This window comes from Apis cerana, linkage group LG1 (assembly GCF_029169275.1).
Source record: "Apis cerana isolate GH-2021 linkage group LG1, AcerK_1.0, whole genome shotgun sequence".
NCBI lineage: Eukaryota > Metazoa > Arthropoda > Insecta > Hymenoptera > Apidae > Apis > Apis cerana.
Genome location: NC_083852.1, coordinates 8029510 through 8050145, shown reverse-complemented (window position 1 = coordinate 8050145; position 20636 = coordinate 8029510). Strand labels below are relative to the sequence as shown.

Here is a 20636-nt window from a genome sequence, read left to right as displayed (position 1 = left end):
GCCTCGACAAAGCGAATAGCCAGCCGCGGATCGTGTCTGGCTTCTCTTGGTATCTCGTCCCTCGACGCGGCGATGATTCGCTTGGATCGTGGAGAATTCGTTCGATGGCTTTATTACCGCTTTATCTCCCCGCCAGAGAGAGATTGCGAGCGTATGTTTAATCGAGAATTTCGCTCGCGAGTCTTACTTCTACCCTTGTTCCTTGATTGGCTCTCCCTTTCTTCCTGCGTTCTTCAACGCGACCATTTCCTTCATCCCGCGGAAACGGTAAGGCGACACGAGTCCCTTGGAACACACGAGTCAGGGGGATTACAGGAGGAATACCGATTGATTTACAGGAAACTCGAGTCGACGCTTTACGGGCCGTGTAAATAACAGGGCGTTAATGCGCGTCCCTTCCCATCCCTTCCTCCTCAACCCCTCTAAACGTTAGAAGCTAAATTTTCTATTTTGAAAACGTGATCGTTAACGCTGAGTCCCGGGGCGTCGGTTGTCAAGGGGGTCAAGGGGGAGCCCGGATGATCCCGGAAAGTGGGCGCCCAAAGTGGGGCCCCCCCGCTTCCGGCTCGAATAAAACCGTCTACGGGTCGAGCGGAGTCGAGGACGGAATTAGAAACGTTATAAACACGGGCGCGTAAATTTAGAGATGGCCGCCGCTTATTGACTGCCAGCTGCTTGTTTACGGGGTCTAGGGAGGGAGGGAGGGGTGGTGGTGGTTGGTTTTACGAGCAACACCAGTATTACGTATACACCCTACGCTGGTGCGTCGCGGCTCGCAGTTTTTTGGGGACGGAGTGACGGCCACGTGGCACATCCTCGTGGTGTGAGCGGCGTACATGGAAGCGGGGTGATGCATGCATGCATGTATCGGTGGTGGTGGTGTAATCTTTGACCTTGTTCGCTCGCGACAACGTTATTTGTTCGCGGTTGTTTCGCCTTGGAAAGATTCTATTGGATTTATGAAAGTGGTTGTACGGTATTATACGCCGTATACGATATAATCTTGATACGCTTTCCAAAGAAAGAGAGAAATACTTGTTTGCGTCGTGTTGTTTATACGTGTAAAATGGAAAGAACGTGTTTGAGCGTGGTGGTTTCACCGTCGTCTACCGTGAACGGAGAGAAAAAAATATCATAGTGCAAGAGGTTAATAAGTTTGAAAATACGTTGTCAAGGGTATTATTTTAAGTAATTCTTTTTCAGGATAATGGGATTATTTATCGTTGCTCGTAGAAATTTTGTAAAATTTATTCGCGAAATTAAATTTCCCATTATTGTTATTAAAGTAATTTATAACTAATTATGACTGAATTTTACCCGTAATGCCAGTCTCATTAGAGGCTGAAAAATTTTTTTACATTTTTTATTCATTTCTATTTCCTGTGATTATTCCAAATAATTATTTTTAAACTTTAATCCACCGATCACAATATTGATCGTAATGAACTTTTTTCCGAAACTTTTCCAATTTCTTTTCGATGAAATCGAGAAGGAAAATAATCCGAAACGCGGCCTGTCGACAATATAAAAATTATAACACGCGGTTAACACACCATTTGTAATAAAATAACAAGATCAACATAACAACTCGAAGCTTATCTTCGAAGTAATTAACGATCCATAAGAGTTAAATAATCGAAAAACATTAATAAATTAATTGCCATTCATATATTCATCAACCGTCCAACTAAGTAGCCGATGATAATTTTCCATTTAACGTGTCATAATGAGAGAAGCGAATTTTTTTTAATAAGGTCAATGGTCAGAGACGGTATAATGTTATTTTCGTGTTTAATTCTCTTGTTTCTCTCTCTCTCTCTCTCTCTCTCTCTCTCTCTCTCTCTCTCTCTCTCTCTCTCTCTCTCTCTCTCTCTCTCGTCGTCCACCTCACGAGCAGCAGCTGTTGATTTCGTCGATGGTATTTGGGACATTCCGTTTTGAACAAAGTGAAGAAATACTCGATTGAATTATGGTTGTTATTCAACCCGTAGATGTCAATGGGAATAATTTAACACAGGAATTCATCGATTGAATTATTTCATCGTGTCGTGTTCGAAGTATTAAGAAAAAAAAAGAAAAAAAAAAAACTCGTGGTTAAAAGACGCCGATTGAAATTGCGCCGTGATTTTTCCAACGAGGAATAATCGTAAGAAGTGTTGTCATCCTGTGTATATACCTGTGTATATACGCGAGCCACGTCAACGATAACGATAAGATATAATAGATGTTTATCTGCACGCTTCGTAATTATTATGCAATCGTGACAGTGATTTGATGACGTGGCCCCACGTTACACAAGGGACCGCCGGTTTCCAGATTGAAATCAATCGTGAAAATATTCCACACGCGAGGAATATCATCGGAAAGATCTCTTTTCTTCTTCTTCTCCTTTTTTTTTCTTTTGCGTTCTCCTCGGAATTCTTTCGCGGTTCGCGCTTTTGTCTCAAACATTCGTTAGGACATTCGTCGAGGAAAGCGAACTTGGATTAACGTAATTTGGCAAAATCGATCGTGACGTCGATCCTCTTTCGTATCCACCGTCGTGATAACAACGGAACCGTGCACACGAGATAAAAATCTAGCCACGATTCTTCGTCGTAAAATATATTATATTATACACGTATCGCTTAATTTCATTGTCGTCAATTTCAAAATCCATTTCCTGGTGGAAAGGTAATGCAACACCGTTAGCGCCTTGTTTAGGCGATTCGTCGAGCGCGTAAAACAGATAACGAAATAATTAATGTCGTTCTGTGACACGTTATGATGCTAATACGATACTTCTTTTTTCCAACTTGTAAATTTTTCAACTCAACCAATTAATCTTAACAACTGAAACGCTTGGGAATATCGGTGTCGAACGAGTAAAAGAAAATCGACTCCAATTTCAGCTTCCTCTCTTTTTCCTTTTTTTCTTCTTCGCGAAGCGAGAGGAGAGGAAAGGGCGGGGTTGTTCCCGCGAACATCCACCCGGGTCATCCGCAACGAGACGATCGAACGTAATGCGCAGGAAGGAAGGAAGGAAGGAAGGAAGGAAGGAAAGCTCGGGGAGGGGGGAGATTGGCGTTATTAAAATTTCCAAAGAAGCGGGCGCGTCGCTTAATCCCATTGTGCACCGGCTGTTTATCTATCCGGGCTGTTTCCAAGCGGCGCGCTATTTTCGTCCCCCTTTTTCTCTCCGCCGCTCTTCTCCCCTATTTTTTTTCATGAATGACCCGCGAGCTTGCAGAATGGCTGGAAACTAGGACGACAGAAACTGTGTCATGCACACCGCGCGCGCATACACACACTCGCACGTATTTCGCCCGCTTCAATAGACCCAGAAGCTGCTTTCGTGGCATCGCCATGCAATCGTGAATATTCCGCTTCCTTCTCGCTTCGCCCTCTTTTCCTTCCCTCTCCTTCCTCCGATCTATCGGAAGAAATATCAAATATTTCTCCCGTCGAATGTAATTAATTTGCTTTACCAATACTCCTCGATTTCGTCCCTCATTTCCCTCCTCCACGTCTCTAAGAAATTTTCCTTGACACTTTCGAGATTGGTGAAACGGTTGGTGTGTTATTGGTAAATATTAGGAGGATATTTGTTTCGATCCATGTTTTTAAAATCCATATTTCTTCGTATCGATACGTGTATCTTATTTGAAATTGAAAACTATTTTTTCTTTTCTTTTTTTAATTTAAAATATGTGGATGAAATATGAAGATCGAGGGCCGAATTTTCTATTACGATTTTATACGAATAATTTCGCAAATTATTATTCCTTTGATTTGTCGTACCTCGAGGAAGAATTCGTCTCCTCGAAAGGGTTGAAACTTCGATCTTGACGAAACTTATAAATAAGGGATTTAACATTTTTCCCCCCTCCTTCTCTCCTTCCCCTTTTGATGATTTACAACGGAAGCTTTGAAACGGATTTGCTCGATCCCATCGAGTGAAGAGGGCACGAACCTCTTCAAGTACGACGACTCTTTTGAGATAAAGGATCATCTGGTTGTACGTTGTACTCTTTATCGAAGAATGTCCTTTCTCAACTTCACAGAAACTTTGCGCTAAACAGGGGTCTTTTTCGATACAGCCCTCCCCTCGAAGGATAGCCTTCCTGCACACCGATGGTTTCCGAGGATAAAATACAGCTCTAAAGTTGAGAAGGAAAAGTCTTCATCAAGCTTCCAAACTGCAGTCTTCTCCCCCTCCCTCCCTCCCTTTCTTTCGAGCAACCATCTTTTTAAATCGAAACTCTTATGCAAAACTCTCGAACTCTGCATTCTCGTTAACTTTCGTCGGAACCCGTGGATCCCTGACTTTTTGTGACTTTCCAATCTAACTCGAGCTTGAATTAAAAAGAACAATGGAGCAGCGGCGACTTATAAAACTTATCCCTCGATGACTAAACAATTTTTCTCCACGATTTTTTTCATATTTCCTAATGAAACGAACCTTCCTTTTTTTCCATTACGACGTTGTCCGTTGATTGACGAGATTTTTCGAACCAAGTCCTCTCCAGCCATGATGGTGGTTAGGTAGCGCGCGTTTAATAAAGCAGTGCGATAAATCGGCCGTTATTGAAGGAGATAAACGTTCGCTCACTCTACTAAATATTATTTGGACGCGAGGTATACGGTTTACGTGCTGGAGTATGGGCTATAAATATCACCAGGCTAGGAAAGTGACGAGCTTGTTGTTTAATGCTTTCACCCAGGCCGTAAATAATAATGAAATCTCCCATAAGCTCGATCCCTTATTCCATTCTTCTTATTTATTAGGCTCCCCTTCGGCCACGTTAGTTTCTTCCCCACTTTGAAATTTTAAGGACTCGACTTAATGTTGCGCGGATCATTGGAAAACTCGAGAGAAAGAATGGTCAATTTGCAATCGTATATAATAAATCGATAATTTTATCACCTTCGAATAATTCGATCGTTAAGAGGATGAATACGATTCTGAAAATGGAAAAAGAGATGGAAAGATAGAAACGAACGAGGAGATAAAACGTCGATTTCCCTTCCTCCTCCCCCAATGGAAACTTGCAAATTTACTTTCGGATTTCGACGAAAATCCATTGTCGCATACGTTACGATCCGAAAACCCACGGATCTCGTGCGGTGGAGTCGGGCGTGGATCGTATCCCCGGAGCGGAATTTATGCCGCGTATTTTGCTCCTCGATTCGAACGGTGTTATAACAACGGCTACAATTTGCCAGAGGAATCGAACACCTCGATATTGGCTAATAATCTTTTATCGTGCACGGCCTCCGCTGTCCGTTTTTATCGCGCATTGTATAAAAAAAGAGAAAGAAAAAAAAGAACACCGCAAGCGCATCCCACCGATCTTCCTTCACGAGCTGTTGTATCGGTTTATTTTTCGTTGTTTCTCATTTTCCTATCCATCTATCTATCCACCTTTCCGCAACTCTCACCGATTGTTTTGCGAACAGCGTCGCTCGACACTTGCTTCCTGTTTCTTCCTCTTTTTTTCTTTTCTTTCCTCACCGAGTCTCGAATCATTCTAACGATTAGTTGCGCGCTAATTATTGACAAGAAAGATAATCAATTTTTGAAATAAGATTATAAAAAGAAATTGTAAAGAGGCCTCCTCGCGCGATGTTTCTAGCGCTTCCGGTGCACGTATTCACGTATGGAGGACGAGGATGTTCCAGATTCGGTGCACTTAGAGATTCGAAAGTCGGTTAGCAATGTGAAATTGAAATTAAAAGGGATCGGGTTTCAAAGGGGTCATCGAGCGACGTCGGTTCACGAGGCTCGATAATCGATTTACGTAAAGTCAAACTGCGATCCTGGTGAACGATATCGTATTGGAAAATCGCGGCCGATCGATTAACGATCTCGCTTTCTATTTCCAAGATGGGCAAAAATATTAGGCCCATTCGTTAAATCTATCTAATAAGGAATTATTCCGATATATAAAGTCTTCCTTCCTCCGATTCATCGAGTTATACGTTACAAGGCTTGTGCCTTGAAAAGGATCTTTTCGAATTATATTAACGAAATCGTGTCAATAGGGCACAATTTACTACTTTTTCTATATTTCATATCATTCCCGACAATTTATGCTCGAAATTAGCCGATCATATTTTCCCGAACTTCGCGACTTCAACTTGTTTCGTCGTAGTCTCCTCGTTTCAAAACTTCCATCTTAAATGTCGTAAAATGAAGTTTCAACGCCTCGAATAAACTTCGCTTTACGATATCGTCCTCGTGTTGTTTTCATTATATAAATCTCCCCCCTTCCTCCCTTAAATCACATCGAACAATATTCCCTCTCGTCCCTGCGATCGCACAAATAGCGATCCTCACCTCGACTTCGTAAACTCGTTTGCATATTTTGTCCCCGTTCTACGTGGCGCCGTCGTATCGGTTCACCTAATTCTCCAAATTCTGAGGTCGAATAATCCCCAACCAACCGATGATCGATATTTATCCCTTAATATACCTGTCAGTGAAACTAATTACACCGTCTACGTGCCACCCGCCAGTAAGTCGGGAATTTTTGGCCGGGGTGGCCGCGCAACCTCGGCCAAGAAATCTATCAAAGTCAAGTTCTTTGCGGAATCCGCTGATTCCTCGTCAGGCGTCTGCTCGCTAATGCGGTTACCGCATATATACGAATCATCCTTCGTTTCCCCGTATCGAGGTTCCTCCTCTGGTCCTAAGTTTATCCAATTTCCTCCCCCTCCAATTTTTTAGCGAATTGAGGGGGAAATGCACGAGGTGTTAGGAAAATATCGACGATTTTTTGGATTTACGAAGGTTGAAAGTGCGGAGCAAATTTTTAGGAAAAGATTAAAAAATACGATGCAACGCGAGAAGAATAAACATTTATCGTTTCGATTTAACAGAGAGAATAAAATTCGTTCCCACGGTCTTCGAAGTACAACAATAAACGTACGTTTATCACGTGTTAAATTCATTGAGTACAAAACATTGTTTATATACATTTCCACCGATATATACCAATTCCCCCCGTCCATATGAGTCACGTATATCGAATACGGACTACGCGTGTAAACAAAGTCGAGTAAAGTGTATCGTTCAGTGTCTCGCCGAATTTCTAACCGCTCGCGTGCTCCTGCTCGCTTTCCCCGTGGAAGAATTCTTATAATCGCGTTTCCGGTCGTGTCGTGCGATCAAGATGGAGGAAAAGGATTGACGGAGAGGAGAGGAAGGCGGCGAGCGTGTTAACGAAAGTGAATCCCGTTTCTTCCGTTGCTGAGGTGCGCGTTTCGACTTTCAAAATAGAGAACACCGAGCACGTGCAATTTAGAATTGTTAAAAACTCACTCCTTTTTCCCCTCCCCTCCTTTTTTCCACTGCTCTCCTCCGTTTCGTAGCCTTGTTCTCACGAGGAACGTGCTCGGGGGGAGGAGGCTATTAGAAAGGCTATTAGGCTACCGCTAATAGATTCGTATCTCGACAGGAACCAACCTGGTCAGGCTTGAAAATCTAACGGTGTCCCGTGTTAACGGTGGTCCATCCATGGATCGTGCGAAGGCGTTACGAAGAAGATCGGAGGAAGGAGCGATCGAAGGCAGACATCGAGAACGTCGATGATATTCTTCGCAGCGGAGATCATCTTCGATGTCGCTGTTCCGTTAAATATAGTGAAGTCGCGGTGTTAAAGTGTTGCTTGGTTATACGTTTCCATTTCTTTCTTTTGTCATTTTTGCACGTGGGCTTCCGTTCGATTTGGGTTGAAGATTGGACGTCGTTTCTTGTAACTCGCAATTTTTATTCGCTTCTCAATCTTCGTTTACACGATGCACGATTAAAATGAGGCTCGTTCGTATCGAGATACGGGGATTGAGAAATAAATAATCACTCGGGATCAGTTGTAGCGTTATCGTGTAATAAGGAACAATGGTATACACGAGTAATTAAAGCACAATTAAAATAATTAAAATAGTGGAATTTGTAAGTAAATAAGTAAGTAATGGGAACAGATTAAAACATTATAAGTAATTACAAGTAAGATTTCAAAAATGTGAAAATTAACTTTTGCGTTTAACGTGTTGCTTTATATATATAAAAAAAAAAAATTAACTCCGAGACTAATTAATTTTGATTTCCAAACGGGATAATCGATGCCGGAGAAACGTTGCACTTTCGAATAATAGAATAAAATTTTCGATTCTAGGCTTTAATTAATCCGGTGTATACCGATGATTCATTTTTGACAAATTTTTTTTTCTTCTTTTTATTTCTCGGATACAACAACAAGATATATCCCAGATCGTCGAACAAACGTGATATATACATATATATATTCATCCCTTAATGCGCGAGCGGAATACAGCTGCGCGACATTTCAACCTTTATTTTCTCCCTTTCAAAATTTGTCTCCGTTCGATTCGGAAATAGATTAAAAAATAGCGTGAAATCGGTGCGGCCTAGTTTCTCGATACGAGCTAGCCCAAGTAAACACAACGGATTATACATCGTTACTCCCCATCCAAGGGGGCCAGGGAAAACGTTTCCAATCAGGAGTCAATTACAGGCCAATGATGTCATAGTCATTATTAGTGGTGCAATTGCGCGGAATGTCGGCCACTAAGTTATGAAACTGCAAGAATCTATTCGCCGCCACGCGGTGGCCTGTAATGTGGTACACTTTCTCCCGGGCAAGATAAATATCTTGCGTGTGTATGTGAGACGCCGGTGTTCTCTTTTAAAACGCGACTATTTGCCAACGCTCGATCGGGCTCCCAACGCGAAAACTCGAGCAACAGAAACTCTAGCCTCTTGTATAACGAGAGGATTTCCATTTCTTTCCCCCTCTCTTTATTGATTTATTGAAATATTTGTCGTTCCGTTTTTCTTCTTTCTTTTTTTTCCTTCTTTTTTATCCCTGTTTCTCTGTTTGTCTCTTCCACCTATTACTTTCTTCTCTCTTCTTTTTTTATTTTTTTTCGAATAAAGGGGAAGGGGAAAGATTAGCGTCGGTGAATCCGGGATAGATTTTTCTCGATAAAATATATGGGAATTCGATCGACACTCGCGGGTTATTTGTTCTCCAAGCATTCGATATATATGTATAGAGAGAGAGAGAGCACGTTTGCTCGATGATACGGGCGTTTCGCTCGGAATGTCATGGATTATACTATCAGAAACTATCATTTCGTGGATTGTTCACGATGGTTTGATCTATCGTTTACGCGTTCTATTTTTTTCCCCTTCCCCTATCTTCGGTGCGATTGATTAAATCGATCGATACGTTTAGATAATATTTTTTTAAATAAATATCTGTAAATATCCACCGATCATTTTGTGCGCGAAACAAACCTACTTTATTAAAGATTTGAAAGAAGGCTTGAATTGAGAAAAGAAGGAAGAAAAGTCGCCATTTTGACCATTGCAAATGAAAATTCCTCGAGAAATGTTGCCTGCCGTCCGAGTGACTCACATACGGATCGCGTTATGACCTCCGTGCAATATCGATTCGATATTATCGGTATTATTAAAGCTTCGCGGAGACAGCATTCCGACGCCGTCCATAAACGGAAGAAGAAAATAACTGGCGTTTCAACTGGCCAACATAGTTGGCATTCGTCCGACCCTGTCCACCGACCGAGCCCGGCTTCGGATAAAAACCGTATTTCGATCAATTATTCGTCCTTCTGTATATCGCGCGCCTATAAATCTTGCGAGTTTCTCTCGCCAGTGGAGCACACTCTCTAAAGATTCCAAGGAGAGATTCCGGAAGAATAAACGGCGAAATCATACGTTGGAAAAATGCGTCCGATGTCTGTCATTTTGGCAGTCGTAGAAATTAACCGTCGGAGGCGGTGCAGGATTGTTACAAGGAGAATTCGATTTCAAGATGGCCGTCGGTTTCCAGGGTACTCGTGGATAGCTTTCATTTAAATAGACAGGCTCTCCTTTTCTGCAGATCGACTTGCGGCTTCCAACTCTTCCTCCTTGCCCCGAACTACACATTTCAATTATATCCGGACACGAAGGGAGGGAAAAAATGAAATAAATTGGAAGGAATGGGATACCGATATCGAAAATTGGAGGGAGAAACCTGTTCGACTCGGTGGAAATTTGAAGTTTTGCTCGGCAGAATCATGGTGGACGGCCGCGTTTGCGGAAATCCTTGCCGATCCGTGAGCCGCGAGTCCCGCAAGGCCGTTTTAACGCTGGAATTCGGGCCACTCGTTTCTCTAGAAAGGAGCACGCCGTTCGCTCGCTCTCGCGCGCGCACTTCAAATAATAAAAACCACGCGCCGTTCTCCCGCCCCGCTCCCGTGTTTGTTTTTCGCGCGGATTTCGATCCCCTCGGCTGAAACGATCCGAGAGAAAGAAGTTGGAAAGCGAGCGAGATTGTTGTTGCTGCTCTTTTATCGAGAAATAATTCCCAGATAACGGAGTTGATCGTACAGATACTTGATATAGCAGTAGCTTCGAAATTTTATCTTCCAACTGATACCTCAACGATATCCATAAAATCAGATTTTATAGATTCAACTCGTCCTCGATTTTTATCTCGACAAGTTTCACTGTTTCGTTCGAATTATAAAATTAGGATCCGCGCCCGTGGGATGCTTAAAACGTACGTAAATGTACGCCCGTGAATTATATAAATTTCGAAGGCGTGCTCGTTGGTTACGTGCGCGCAAAGGCCATTGTGCCACTCCAAGATTCCAACGTGAATCACGCACCGTGCCCCCGGACCGTGCAGCAGCAAACGCTCGCGCCTAATCGAGATCGGGCTGACTCACGGCCTTCCCATGACCACCGAGCAGCCAACTGTGCGTTTATGATCGCCGCCTTACGCTTGAAAACTTGGAGATCCACCTCGTCGATCGATCTCTCGTCAACGATCCCCGTCGTTGAAAGGTTTGCGCGCACGGTTTCCGTGGGAACCGATCGAGAAACGGGTCGAACGCGATCGCGCGGAAGGTCCTCGCGATGACGTCCTCGTGAATCGCGATAAGCGAAACCCGGCATTGTTCCGTGGAACCGAGATCGCGGGCTGATTTTCACGGGAGAAATTTCGCACACGATTCCTCCGACGATTAAAAAATATATACACAAGAGAGACTCTCCCATTTCGTCTTCTATTTTTCAAGTTTTCGGCGATAAACGAATAATATAACGAACGGATGAGAAGACGAAGCGCGGTCGGATCGATGGAGATGTTTTAATCAGAGAGAGTTAATATATACACGTTTTTACTTTCTCTTGTTTTTGTTTTTAATATTACGTAAAATTATGATAAAGAGTTTCTCCTTGGACAGGAGAAATTAAGAACTTTACCCGTCCGCTTGAGCGAAAATCAAATTGGTAGGATTTTGGGACGAATAGAGAGATCGTCGTGATCGGTTTCGAGGATGAGTCAGAAGATTTAAGGAAGCGCGGAGCTTGTACGCGGTTATTTCGGCTCGGCAAATCCTTGCGCGGGGATCCGGCCGACTATACGCCGCCTCGATGCCCATAAAAGGGCACGAAACTGCCGAAACCCGTGCGACTCCTTGGACAACAACGGGTTGAAATATTCTTATGACGAGCGAAACCGCTTCTTATGGAGGTAATACCGGGAACAGCTTGTCACCGATCACTGTACGTCGCGTACGTGAACCCTCCTCGATCGTTCGATTTCGATTTTCGACCGATGCGCGTTGTTCTTTTTCCCCCTCGTCCGTTTCTTTTTTTTTTTTTTTTTATCGCAAGATCGATCGAGATCGAGAAAATTGTCGACCGAAGGATCCGATCGAAGAGAAGGAAGGGAAAGGAAAGCGATTTTTAATGGGCACTTTACAGTATATTAATTCATTTTGAAAGACAACGCTCTTCGTTCCAGAATATGTTTTCGATAAATTGTTATTGGCCGAGTTGATAGATAAAGATGCGGCCACTTTATATAATGGTGTACAAATAGCTTTTGACAAGTTTAAATAACAATTGATTAGGTATTTAAAGTAATTAGCAATGGAATGTGATTACGAGTCGAATTTTTACCGCTTGAAGTTTGTCCTAATTTTATTTTATTTTATTTTTTTTTTTTATTTATTTATTTCTTTTTCCCCTCTTTTATACGCGAAGATTAAGGATCAACGTCGTATTATTTTTTAATTCAAATTTAACGTCGCGCGAGGTGTATTTATAAATATAGTATTAAAGCCGGCCGCCATTCATTGGTATAAAGAAGAAAGTTGCAGAAAATGTTTTTTTTTTTTTTTTCTTTTAACTACGTTCCATATATTCATACATGACGTATATATTATACAAATGAGTCTCCTTTTAAAAGCAATTTAAAATACGCAAATGCACTTGATAAAAACATCTTATTTACGTGATAACGAATCATGTGCAAAAAAAAAAAAAAAGAAAAAAGAAAAGATATCGTGTAAAGCCTGAGAATTGAAAAAACAAACGTAGCTACTTACTTTATCTTCGTATCGAAAATATATATATAAATTTCGAATGGGTAGGATCATTTTGAATATTCTCATAATATTCTCCGCGGACTAATTGGCCTACATTTTTACAATCGTTTAAGAGAAAGAGACTCAAATGTATATATATATATATATATATATACGCACTTCCATTACGCGATAACACTCCAAAATCGGCGAGGAATTGTTTTAAAATAATTTAAAAATTCTGTTGGAAGATATGCACGAATGGAAATAAAGTAAAGTAATTTTCGAGAACGATTCGGGGGAATCGTAGTCCGAGTATTAACGCATCCCGAACAGGTCGATCGTTTCGACCAGCCATCGACCCCGCCATTATGTAAGGATTATGCATTGTGTGTATATATACATTATTGCGCCAAAGGCGCACGCGAACTCGCGCGTATGATTCAACCGAATAACGTTCTCGAGGAGAATACAGTTAGCGGAGAATCCACGTTAGCGTTAATCTCTGCAGGTGCCAACGTGGTACTTGCCAATTAGGACGCTGCTTATTTTCAACCAGATTGTTCAACCGAATTCTCTCCACCGAAATTTTTATTACAATAAGACGAAAATTCCTTCCTTCCCCCCCTCCCAAATGAATTAAATATTCGGGGGAAACATTGGGATTGGACAGCTCTTTTACTTTTTCTACTTTATCCGAGGAAGCCTCTTCTTGTGTTGATTCGAACGAGAATTCCGTTGAATTCCTTTTTATTTGTACGAGTTAAACATCTCATTGGGAGTAAGATTACATTTTGAGTACGAAAATTCTTTCCTTTAAATTGCGGATAGGTCTCTTTTTCCCATTTCTTTCTTTTACAACGTTCGTGTACGAAAACAAGTCGAAACTGTACTCTTTCCTTTTGTGAAAATATACGAGCGTTGATACAGCGTTTAATCTCGCTGCTAGTTGAAGAATTTAAAATTTATCTTCATCGCGGAATCGCTTTGCGGATATCGAAGCGTTTCACCGAAAGAAACATTAGATTTGACGTATCTCGCGAATAAAATAGATGGAAAAGCGTAAATTCCTCTCTCTCTCTCTCTCTCTCTCGCCCAATTACACGAGGAAGAGGAAACGAAGAGGCGTACATACGCGAAGACGTTTGAATGAATAGAATATCGCGTTGCTCGTAATTTCCTGGAACATTACTCGCGAATACCGGTGCGCATGCGCGAGCGCTAACGCGCGTGCAAGTATTTATCTCGTCACTGCGCGAGCGTGGTGTAATCGCGAAGACGATGAGCGCACGGCTCGTTGCCCGCCTCGTAGACCAAGCCGAACGGAATTCCGGCTCTGCAATTGCGGAACGCCTCGGCTATTCCGTTCCACGGACCTCCCCTAGACGCGCGCGACTTTTACATTTTTCGAAACGAAGAAAACGAGGAGAGAAAGAGGACTCGAATATTTTAATCGGTTATAATTGGCCGAATGGAAATGTCAAGCGGTTGACCCCTCCCCCACCCTTCGGTGAAACTTTCGATTAATCCTTGCTCGAGTGAAGAAAGGAAAAGAAGAAACAAAGAGGAGAAAAATAAAAGGTACGTAAGAATGCATTGCTCGCTCGCTTTGCAAGGTACTACTACTACTACTAAACGAGTGTTTTAATCAACCGAACGTTGGACTTATCAACGAAGAGAGAGGACCTGCTGGAACGAAGCCGAGGCCTCGAGATTGGGCCCCCTCGTCCACGGTGGTCCACTCTGGACGACGTATTAATTGAACCATTCATTTTACCGGCCGATATTAGGCGGTTTAACAAGGGAGGGAAGGAGGGGGAGGACGAGGAATCTCGCGAGAGATCCGAGAGAGGAGCATTAACAATTCCAGCGGGGTTCCAGACTCGTTTCTTCTCTTCTCTCGGGGGTCGAGGCGGGTGGCATCGAGATCGGCGAACGCGGACGAGAAACAAGAAGGAGATAACGCGACGACGTTGAAGAAGCGTGAGAATCGAGCGCAGGGCGAAGGGGAGGTTAAGGAAGAGAGAGAGGGAGAGAGAGAGGAGGAATGCGCGCCGCGGAAGGTGCCCGACCGAGAAAAAAGGGAAAGAGGACCGCGAAGGTCGGCGAAGAAAACGTTTCTCGAATGGAATGCCGGGCGAAGTGTGGATGGACGAAATCGGAATCGCGATTCGTGCGCAAGAATAAAAATCGGTCCTTATTTATCGACCTGTAAACCATATATATATATATATACTCGCTCGTCCTTCGACGGAGATGGAAGTTAAACTTGGTTCCTTTTTCGAAATTTTTCCTGTTCATATCGAAACGCAGACGATTGTATTAACGCGAATCGAGAAGAGGATACGTTAAGAAGAAGGAAGGAAAGATTAGAGAAGAGTGGCGAGTGAAAAACGGTTACCGACTTGGACGGTCGAGGCGAAGACCAGTTCGGGAGGAGGATCATTGAACGGAGAGGCCGAGCGAGCGAGCGAAGTGAGCGAAGTCGGGTATACACGACGAAAAAATACAAAGAGCAGAAGAGAAGAAGCGTGGAATGCAAAGAGAAGAAAGGGAGCGCTAAAACCGGCAGGAGGAGGACGAGGAAGAGGAGCAGCAGCGGCGGCGGCGGCGGCGGTGGTGGCGGCGGCGGCGAGCAACTGGTGGATGGTCGGGTGGAAGGGGCGGCGGAGCGGGGAGGGAGGGGGAGGGAGAGGAAAGTGGCGGGATAAGGCCCTGGATGCCCTGCGCCGTTGCGCCAGGGGCGGTTGTTGGCGGGTGAGCGTGCTAAGAATACCGAGGAGGAGAGAAACGGCCGGGAAGAATGTAAAAGACAATGGAATGTGTCGCGTCGCGCATGCGTGGCTCCGTGGAATGCGGCCCCGTAACGGCACATCCGTTAGCCACAATGTCTGCCACGAAACGCGGGGCCTTATTGCGCGCAATCGCTCTCCTCGCGCTCCCCGGCCTCTCTCGAACCGCCTTTTCCTCGCCGCCTCCGCTTCCAAGCGCGGACCGAGTTTCGACGCCGCTCGGAGGAAGGAACGGATTCGCAGGCCGGAAGAAAAATCGGCTTTCGCGTAAGCTTTTTCCAACTCGGTTGCTTCACCCCTCCTCCTCCTTCCTCTTCTTCTTCTTCGTTCCTCCGTTATGACGTAATTTGTTTTCGTTTCGCGCCACGCGTGGGGCTCGTTAACGCTTTGGAATGCGTTTTGTTGGAAAATTAATTTGAGAAGTGGAATGCGAATGAAATTTAAGCAAGTAATAATAATTACGATAAAACGATCTAGAATCGGGGAAACAGTTGGATTTGTAAATTATTTTATCAGAGAGTGTGTAATACGTACGAAAATAATGCACGAGGTTGGACGAAACGAGGGGAAATGGTTGAGCTCAAGCGTAACGTAACGGAGATGGAACGCGAGCCTATTCTTGGTTGATAGGTAAACGATCGCGGTGTCGTGACACCGGGTAACACGAAGTCGAGGCGATCAGGTGCTCCCGACCGAGGTGGAACGTTGCCGCTCTACTTTATTCCGGTTGTCCGTGAACATGTTGATGGCAACGATCGTTAAAAATTTCTCGACCGCGTCTCATTCTTACTTAGAATATATCTCTCCAAGTATCCTCAAAGTATATCGATACACTTCTTGACTCGACAACATCGAAAGGATTAATATCTTCGTAAAAACTTGCTTGTATTGTACTAACGATCCATCGATCTCGTGGATAAAAAATGATGATTCGACAAGGAAATCGGAATAAACATCTCGTTGAAAAAAATTCGAATCCTTCTTCCCTGCAGAGTGTTGAACCGAATTTCTACCCGGTAATAACAACATTGCGTGCTGACAATTATGTAAACTACGCGCGTTATATAAGGGAATTCCAGTGAGAGCGTGTCGTAAAAAAAAAAAAAAAAGAAAAAATAAAGAGGAACTCGTTTCTCTGGCACAATAACAGTGAGCGAGGCCTTTGAAAGAATCTGGGAAGATTTTGAAATCTGGAGGAGGGAGAGGATGTTACGCGTTTCTATCGATACACGAAAAATCGGCATGTAACACCTGTTCTCGAGGCGAGTCGTGACACGTGAACCGTTTCATCGTTTCAAATAAAAAGAGGAAGAAAAAAGAGAAACTCGGTATCCGTTCGTTCAGGGAAACTGGAATTTACGAATCATGGCCACGGGTACACGTGGCGAAATAGCACGTTATAACAGCCTATATGGCTGGTAGATATAAATATCGTACATTTTATGAGCAGCCAGAGTGATTCGACGCTAAATCGACTAATTGACGGGGATATTTCAATATTTAATGTCGGTTAATCGTCGATGATAATTCATTATCGATCAATTAACATCCGTGCACGTGATTTTCGCTCAGAGTTATTCCAATGTCTCAAGCACAAGGACAGTATCGATGCTATTTATTGCCTGTCCTTATCTTTATGCCTCTGTGTTTCCTAAGGTGCTAAAGAATATCGTGTAATAATTTTTATCGGTGTGAACGATTGTATCGCTCTTTTCTTCGATGGAGATATTTCTCCAGTGTCGATATTTCCAACCAGTGGAATTTCGAATGCATAAATATATTCGAAACGCTATAATAGTCATCAGGGAGGGAGTTGTATCTAAAACAATTTCTTTTTTGCAGAAGCACTTTTCTGTGCTTTACAATTATTATATCCCTGAAAATATTTGTTACAACGAAATGATGAGTTACTGAAACATTTAAACGTATATAAAGTTTTCTTAATGTGTTATTTGTTAACCGCCAGAAGATTATATTTTGAAAATAACACCGATCCTTTAAGAATTGATTACACATCCCTCCAAATCGACATTCCTGGATTAGGAAAGGAATTATATTTCTTATAATCCGTAATCTACGCTCACAACGTTGCGACGAACGGGCAAGAATTTTTGTCATCTCCACAATACAACGCAACTCATTAGATGTAAGCTCGTGTAAGAAGTGTAGACATTTGTGACTGGTTTCAAGTGTAATAACCTCCCGTAATTATCCGTTTATTTTACGAATAACGTTAACGCGTCTCGTTTAACCTTCAACTTGAACCGCAAAAAAAAAAAAAAATTGCACGAGCGAAAGATGTCGCTGCCTGCCGTACAACACCGAGAGGTGGAACTTGGACGTTTCATCAGCGGAAGGGTTAACAACCTCGGAACTGTGCCTTTCCCATCGTTCTTGCCCGATCCCCGCAAACACCAGTCCAATCTAAACACACGAGATCCGGCAAAGTTGCCGAATTTGGCATTGGAAGCCACCGGCAGTTGTAAAATTACCTCGTTGTCGAGCGTCGTCGCTCTCGAAGAACTCCCCTTCTCGAGGAACTTGATCCACATTGATTCCAGCCAGTAACGATTTTGGAAATTAGTTTTCACGTTGGTCATATCGTTTGATGTATAATTACCTCTTCGAAACCTCCTTACTCGACAGATAAGTATCCATTCGGATACTTTGGATAGTGAAGGAAAAATTAAACAATTTTCAAACGGAAGTCGGAATAATCTACCTGCATGCCAAGAATACCAACGATTCTGAAGATCATTTTCTGCAATTTCGAAGAAGGAATAAAATATATAATTCCATCTTCTTCTTCTTCCGAATTAATTCGAGATTCGAGGACGAAGACATTCTCGCGACAAAGTGGCCAACAATTCACACCGCTATCGGTTCCTATCGAAACCTCGCAAAGTGACTTCTCCCCGCGACACGCGGGGAGAGCAATCATCATTCGGTATGAGAGGAGGGGAGGCGCTTTCTCGAGCTTTTTCGCGAGATAATGAAAGCGTGTCGCGGGATGCAAGCGAGTTTGCCTTGATCGTCGCGTGTACGTACGTAGAGCTCGCAACGTTTCCTCGAAAAGTAGCCGTAAACACGCTAAAATGTGGCTCCTCCCCCTCCCCCCCGACATGTAGCGAATGTTAATGGCCGAGCTAACGGTGGAATTCCTGGAAACCCGGCTCTCTCCGCTATCGAGAAGGGAACGCCGCGAGCGACCTCTCAGCTACAAAACGCCCCCTTTTTCCTTCTCCGAGGAAAAACGTCCTCGGGATCGCCGATTATCGAATATCCCCTGCCCCCCTCGAATATGTTCCCGTTTTCCCTATTAACCTCTCCCAGAAGGAGAGGAGCGAGCGAAAAAGTTGGCTCGTTTGGCGCCCGCTTATCTCCAATTCCTTCCTCCGCCCTTCTTATCCGCCCGTGCTTTTCCTTTGCGAGCCGCGCTCGCAAATTAGAATCCTCGATCGGGGCAACGAGTTAACGAGCCATCGCGGGATTAAAGGGCCTCGTCGTTTACTCTCCTAAGGGCTATACCCTCGCTGATTGCATCCTTTTCACAATTTTGCATTCTGCCTCTCCTTTCTTTCTTTCTTTCTTTGCTTGTGAAACGCGTATCGATCAGAGCGATGATTTCTCGTCGATTTCGAGGCGAGATTGAAAGAGTTTCTTCTAGTTTTCTCTCTCTCTTTCTCGTGCACGCGTTGTTCTCCGTTCGGGAAAAAATTGACTCGACCCACCTTCGAATCGGGTTGCCATTCGCATCCTCGCCAATTTCTCAATAATGGGGGAGGGGAGATATTCGAATATCGAGCTGGTAATGCTTAAACTTGGCGAGTTTCATCGAGGCAGGCAAACACATCGATAACTTTGTCAAAATTTCGTACGCTGTCGGAATCATAACCAGGACGAGCATGTTTCTCCTCGTCAGGATCACGATATCGAGCGAAAGATCCATCTTCGCGGAAGAAGCTCGAAGCTGTTGAGGAACGAAGAAGGATCGGTGAAGTCGAGATCGAAGATAGTTTGCATTTCGATCCCAGCCAATCCTGCTTAATCGTTGTTTTTCTAGTCGAAAATTCTATCGTTGGACGTTCTTCTCGCCGATCCACGAGTGTCGAATGTGAGAATAAACCGAATGCATTAAAAATCGAATATTTTTGGCAGCTCTTGTAAGCTTGTTAGAAAAAGAAATCTGTATTTAACAATCTCGACGAATGGCCAATGCCTCGTCGCATCCATTATCCGGATTAATTCGTCGCGACACGTGTCGATTCCGCATTGAAAACGTTAAGCAGCCCTGCAGCACAAAGCACGGAGGATCAGAATGGCGATCGAGAAGGGGGAGGGTGGAATCAACCCCGAGAAGCGATCACGATTATCCTCCAGTCATCGTGCGGATCACGGCGAGCGAAACTTGGAGAAGAAAAGGTGGATGGATTTCGATTTATCTTTCGGCAACGAGCTCCATCTCGTTAACGAGCAACTTTTACCTCCGCCGTTAAATTCCACCGCAGGGATATCCCGTTGGCCACGAAAATCCAGATTTCCTTTCCAAACTTTCCTGACGGATTGATCCCAAAACTGTGGGCACGTCGATCGATGGAAATTATTCTTTGCGGATCTTATTGGTGAACTTTTAACTTGTAAATTCTTACGAATTATATCGATTCATTTTGGAGGATTTTTGAGGAAGCGATTTCGGGAATTCGCGTTTCACTGTCTTCTGAGTTGCTTTCATCTTTCTCGCGCACAGAATGATGGAAAAGAAATTTTGTCGGATTATTTAAGAAAGATTCGATAACGTTCGATTCACGAGAGACGAGATATCGTTGTCGAAATTAAACGTTGCAATTGCAGGGAGGAGTGTCCCGAAAGAAATAATTACTCTTCCAATAATCGATCAAAGCAGATATCGTTAATCGCGAAAAATTGCGCTTTCGATATTAGCTTCGCTAAGAATGACTTAATATATTTATTAACTGACCATACACGACACACGCGCGTGATTTCCGGATAATACATCTTATCGACGATATTTATCTACTTAAAGGCCACTTAAAAATACGATGTTTCTGCGTGCGTAACACATTTTTACGCATTCTTATTTATTTATTTATTCTCGGTAATATTATCGGTCGGAATACTTTTATTCACGGCCGATTATCTATCCGAATATACCCGATAAATAAAATCCCCTCTTAAATTCAACAAAACCTCTTAAACTTTATTGCGCAAAATGAATATAATTCCGATCCTCTGCGACGTTATTACCGACATATCGAAAGAATTATCGTATCGTCGATCGTATTTCGTCCCGAACGAAATTGAAGAATCTTTCAACGAGAGCTAGCTCCCCCAAATTCTATTAATTCCTCTCTCGTTAACAGTTTGTGCGAAAAATCCTTCCAATTCGATTCCTCGAGGAGGAAGAAGGAATCTTTTTGGAAGAAGAGCGTGGGGCGG

At 43.3% G+C, this 20636-nt stretch overlaps 1 protein-coding gene and 1 long non-coding RNA gene across 4 annotated transcripts in view; both read left to right on the top strand.

Moving 5' to 3' along the window:
• LOC107994871 (3-phosphoinositide-dependent protein kinase 1) overlaps nucleotides 1-20636 on the top strand; it is a 491030-nt gene that overhangs the window by 398039 nt on the left and 72355 nt on the right. The gene's annotated exons all lie outside the window — the stretch shown is intronic.
• Nucleotides 5543-9271, top strand: LOC107995021 (uncharacterized). The gene is made up of 2 exons (XR_001765451.3): nucleotides 5543-7236; nucleotides 7440-9271. It is a non-coding gene; the product is annotated as an uncharacterized LOC107995021 (long non-coding RNA).